Source organism: Eschscholzia californica, unplaced genomic scaffold, assembly GCF_041429995.1.
Source record: "Eschscholzia californica isolate CP2 unplaced genomic scaffold, dmEscCali1.0.p SCAF_3, whole genome shotgun sequence".
NCBI classification, from domain to species: domain Eukaryota; kingdom Viridiplantae; phylum Streptophyta; class Magnoliopsida; order Ranunculales; family Papaveraceae; genus Eschscholzia; species Eschscholzia californica.
The window spans coordinates 33176949-33182813 of NW_028238420.1; the positions used below are offsets into that span (position 1 = coordinate 33176949).

General features: G+C 37.4%; 1 pseudogene across 1 annotated transcript; it reads left to right on the forward strand.

Moving 5' to 3' along the window:
- Window positions 1-1581: 1581 nt before the first annotated feature.
- On the forward strand, window positions 1582-4061 carry LOC147549671 (palmitoyl-acyl carrier protein thioesterase, chloroplastic-like; annotated as a pseudogene). The gene is made up of 7 exons (XR_015238232.1): window positions 1582-1741; window positions 1908-2409; window positions 2525-2658; window positions 2788-2901; window positions 3104-3275; window positions 3382-3450; window positions 3568-4061. The product of XR_015238232.1 is annotated as a palmitoyl-acyl carrier protein thioesterase, chloroplastic-like (transcript).
- The last annotated feature ends 1804 nt before the right edge of the window (window positions 4062-5865 follow it).

Genomic DNA, 5865 nt, shown 5'->3' on the forward strand with positions numbered 1-5865 from the left:
GACTTATAGTCAGAACCTAACCCCTTAAGGAACCAAAATACTTTTTCGTCATCTACTATAGGTGCACCTACCGCTGCCAAAGATTTGAGAAGTACCTGAAATCTTCGAGCATAATCCGAAATGGTAGAGTTACCACGACAAAGAGACCTAATTTCCTCCTTTAGGTGAAGTACCCGTGTGACACCCGAATTTGCATAAACCAGGGGTGAGCAACGCTCGGCCAAACCGACCAGACCGAACTCGGTCGAACCGAACCGAATAGTTTTTGGATCGAACCGAACAATGCTCGGCTCGGCCGAAAAAACGATCAACCGATCATTGTTTGGTTTGACTTCGGCTTGAGTTTTTGAAAACCGCCAAAACCGAACCGACCGAACTATACATATGTCTATATATATTTGATCTATATCTAATTATATATATTATATAATACTAGAAGTGAATTAGGATTACTTAATATGGGTCGTAAACTAAGAAATACATATTTATGTATTCAAATCTTTAATAGTTTAAAAGAGTTACATTGAATTTGAAATTCCATTCGTTTTGCTTCCGTTCACTTTATTTCTCATGTTCCATTTGGTTATGTGAGTTCGGTCGGACCGACCAACCGAACTCAGTTGAGTCGAACCGAACCGAATCGAATGAAGTCGGTTGACGATTTGATCGGTTCGACTTCGCCCGATGATCTAGCGAAACCGTTATTCCTTGGTTCGGCTTCGGCTTGACCTTAAATGATCGGCAACTGACCGCTGCTCACCCCTAGCATAGACCATAGTTAACTGATCCCAGACATAAGAAGATCGAGTAAGACCCATGATTTCTGTCATGGCTTCAGAAGATAAAGAGCTATAAATAATAGTGTAAACTAGCTTGTCCATATTTTTCCAAGATTTATATGTTGGATTTACAGCAAACGACCCATCCTGTTGTTGAACAATAAGTGGAGGGGGAGAAATAGAACCATCAAGATGATGCAAAAGATGTTGACTCTCCAAGAGTGAGAGAATATGAGGCTTCCATAAGAGGTAGTTATCCGATGTCAGCTTCAAGCAAATCTTTGAGCTGAGATGAGGGATTGAGACTTTGAGAGCGAGGAACCAATTGACAAAGATCCAGGTGTATGTGGTACGATGGGATTCATGTTGATAAAGAAATCCGAGAAGAGTAAACACCAAGAAGAGATGCCCACAGCAGTGAAGAGAACCGATTTGGGATCGGGACAACAAAGAATACCGAAAAAAAATCCAAGGATACCGGCAAGAGACTACCGGGAAGGATCGACTAATAACTCGTTGGAGTGTTAATAGCTCGGTATACCATAACAAAGATGACTGAATGGTTTCGGTGATGGAAAACCGAGAACCTTTATATGTGTTTATAGTTGAAATGACAGTACTTAGGAAACTTTACATAAATGTGTACAAACAAAAAAAAACTTATCTAAAGAATTCTAGCCATATTGGGCATCATTGGAAAGAGTCGATTCTCTTTCCAACTTTAATGAATCCACCAATCTTGTGAGATCGGTGGGATCTTGTCAGATCGGTGGGATCTTGTTTCCTAATAGTCTGGCACTCTGGCTCGATAGTCTGGCTCGATAGATAGTATAAATTGAACGTTCTGGATAGCCGGATACTTCTAAACCATCCACAACACACAGTTCTCTCTTTTTCTCTCACTACACTTTCTCTCTCTCTCTTTTTTATAACACTCCTGAGACCCTAGGAACCTGATTAAGGTATTGCCATTATTTTCTCTTTCTCAGTTTCTTATCTGAAGCTTGGAACTATTAGAGCTTAATGTTTCTTATAATATAAACTTTTTTTTAATGATAATGGAGTTCTGTGAATATTTCTTTCATTGGCAAGTATTAGAGTTTAATGTTTTTAGTGGTGATCAACCAGGGCTCGTCTCGTGAATCGGGTGATACTCATTAACTGATCACTTGGTCCCCTATTTCTTCTCATCATGGTTGCTACTGCTGTCACTTCTGCATTTTTTTCTACCACTTCTCAACTTCCGATGAAGGCTTCGATGATGCTTGGAGGAGGAGGATCAGAAAGTTTGGGTACTAGTGGACTCAATTACTTGTCAAAACCCGCTTCCTCTGGAGGTTTGAAGGTTAAGGTGAATGCTGAATCACCTCCAAAGATCAATGGTCCTGCAGTTAGTTATAAGGCATCTTCAGGAATTTTGAAGAGAGAAGAGGATGGATGGTCGACTCAACAAAGAACATTCATCAATCAATTGCCTGATTGCAGACGGGTGGACATGCTTGTAGACCAGTTTGGGTTGGGGCAAAAAGTTCAGGATGGGCTTGTTTTTAGACAAAACTTCTCAATTAGATCGTATGAGATAGGTGCTAATGGAACAACATCTATAGGAACGTTAATGAATCATTTGCAGGCATGATCACACATATTTACCTTTCTAGACATAGTATTTCTTTTTATTAGCATTTTTTTCTTCATGATTAAAAGGTTAAAAATGAAACATTTTTATGTTGGTTTCTTGTATGCAGGAAACATCTATTAATTCTGTTAAGAGTGCAGGATTGCAACATGATGGATTTGGTTCAACGCCAGAAATGGCTAAGAGAAATTTAATTTGGGTGACTGTGAAGATGCGATTGCTTGTGGATCGTTACCCTTCTTGGTAAGAAGGAAGGGCTATACAACTTTTACTTCTCCAAGTATATGTAGCTTTTCATCCATTTTGGTTTTGAAGCTATTTGTTTGAGGTTCAATGGATAAATCTGATCATACATCATATTTGTCTTGCTAGGGGAGATGTCGTTCAAGTAGATACTTGGATTAGTAGGGCGGGAAAGAATGGTTTGCGACGTGATTGGCTTATTTGTGACTCCAATACTGGTGAAATACTCGCACGTGCCAAGAGGTTGGTTTCTTGCAAAAATACTAACTAGTTAATGTTGTTTTGTTATTACATCTTTTACTATATTTTTGAAATAAAATCAAGATTTTATAAATGAATAAAAGTTCACCTAGGATCGCATAAATTGATGTTTATTTTATTTCAAACTCCTTCCCCTTAATAAATTGATTTAATTTTTCTGAATAAGTCATTGATCTAAATGCAGTATGTGTGTGATGATGAATAAGGAAACGAGGAAATTGTCTAAAATACCAGATGAAGTTAGAGCTGAAATAGAACCTTATTTTCGGGACTGTGCTCCGATTCTGGAAGAGGATAGCAGGAAGCTACCGAAGCTGGATGACGACACAGCAGATTTTGTCCAAACTGACTTAACCGTAAGTATGATCAGGAGGAATATGATAGCTTATTTTATTTTCAATTACTACTACGTACTTTAACCTCATATTTATGTATGTTAATGATCTATTTTCGGAATTGCAGCCAAAATGGACTGACTTGGATATCAATCAACATGTAAATAATGTAAAATACATTGGATGGATTATTGAGGTAGATCTGCTTCTCAAGCAACTTCTCCTTATCCTTGTCCTGGAGATTTATTGCGGCTATGTCTGTTATATCCTCAATAACCATAAGAATTACTTATCAGCTTCTATTATGTTACAGAGTGCTCCTCCTTCGATTTTTGAAACTCACGAGCTTTTCAGCATGACGCTGGAGTATAGGAAAGAGTGCAGGAAGGACAGTGTTCTCAAGTCGCTCACCACTGTCAATGGTGATGCTAGCGGTGGCGGTGGTGGTTCATCCTTGGACATTGGAGGAATTGAGTGTGAGCACATGCTCGAACTCGAAAACGGGAGTGAGATCCTAAGGGGAATAACTGAGTGGAGGGCCTAGAAATGCAAACAACAATAGGGATGTGGATAAGATTCCGGCTGAGAGATCGTAGGCAGTTAAAATCTACCAGCACCACCACCACCCCCAGCACTACAAATATTGCTGTATCCAAAGTTGGCATTTCAGCAGTAGCAAGCATCTTCACTCTGTGTGTCTCAAATATCTTGTGTGAAAATCTTCTGTCCCTCAATATGAGTATATGTTTTTCCTGTATTTTCCTGCTTTTGGAAGCATGTGTAATGAGAGAGGAAGTAGTAAAGCCAGAGAGAGAATATGTACTAAAAATAAACCCAATCTTGGTTTCCTCCTCAAATTCCCCTAGTTGTAAGTTTTCTTTTTTCCTAATCTAGGTTTCTTCCTCAGCAAAAGAGAAATGTTTACTAAAAATAAACCCAGTTCAAAAGTGTTATAGAGAAAATTTTGTCAATTAAGGGGTGTTTTTCAAAAACACATCTCTAGTTTTAGATACATTTTGGTTGTCCTTTTGGGACATTCAAAATACTCCAAAAAAATACTAGTAAAGGCTTTTGGTATATGAAGAGCACTATTTAGTAAAGGCGGTGCGTTAGAAAGGTTAATTTATGTATTTGCTCTTCCTTTACCAAATTAGTTTAAGGAGAGCGCTATAAGGATCATTTAATAAATAGTGCCAAAATAGAAGGACTTAGATAAAAATCAATAAATAAATCTAATATTTTCTTCACTTGTAGTTTCTCTCACATAGCAACCAAAACCCTAATATCGTCGCTACTATCAACATCACCATTAGTATTAAAAAACTTGCAAAGTTTACTATCACTATAGTCTTAGTTTCGAGATTTTAATGATGCCTCAAGATCTCATGGATGAGGAACCACCGTTAATGAAGGAGGCAACCTACATCAAGAAAGAACTTAAACGTAGACATCGACTTAAACGAAACCATCGACTTAAACAAGGACATCGACTTAAACGAAGTTATAGACTTAAACAAAGACATTTATAATTAAGATAATATGTCTCAGGTAAAGAAATATCATTTTCTTGTCTTCTTCTATGATTGAACAAACATTTTAGGGTTTTAGGTTGTTTTTTTTCGTAAAGAATTTTCGGTTGGATCGACTGAAAAAGACAACAAATTTCGGTAGGGTCGGCTGAAAAAGACAACAAATTTCGGTCGTAACGGCTGAAAAAGATGACAAATTTCGGTTGGGTCGATTGAAAAAGATAACAAATTTCGGCCGGTCCCGCTGAAAATAGTAATAAATTTCGGTTGAGATGGCTGAAAATAGTCTGATGGGAGGGCCCAAAGTATAAATTTGAGATATTTAAAACAAATGTTTATCCCTCCCTATTCTAAAAAGAGTGCTCTCCCTATCTAATGCACTGCCTTTGCTAAAAAATGCTCTTCCTATATCAAAACCCCTAGTAAATCAGTTTGACTTATACAGTAATTTTATTTTGAGTTACAAAATCGGGTTTAGGGACCCGGTTCACCTTTATACTTCGGCTTCCTTTTTTTTACTTGTTTGATTCAGTTTTAGACGAGAAAAATGGCTAAATTTTGTTATTCATGTGTGAAGTAGAAATCTCCCTCCTCTTCTTCATCACCGAAAAGTTGAAGTTCAATGCGACGAAATTCGTCTTCTTTATTTATCTTGGATGTCTCACTCTCTCAATCTTTAGGTTTTTTCTCTTCTGTGAGAAACCCGAAATCTTCTATGGTTTCATCGGGTGTTTGCTTGATCATTGTTATAGTGCAATCCATGTGAACTTGCTTATTTGCTTTTGAATCTTATCTTTACGGTCTTTGTTCAACAATTGATTCCCAATTTTGAACCGTTCTTGTTTGGTGAATTGAGATGCCGAATATTATGTCTCCCTCTAGTTCTGCCATCGATAACATCTTAGACGAAAGAGAATTTAGGAAAAGTAAGAGACGCATGATAGAGAAGAACTTTGGGCATGACTTTATCATTGTTTTTCTATTTGAAGGGCTTGGACTAAAATACTTTATTAAATTCTCGATAACTAAATCGAATCATTCGGTATAAATGTTAATATTTTAAGTTAATTAGGCACTATAAG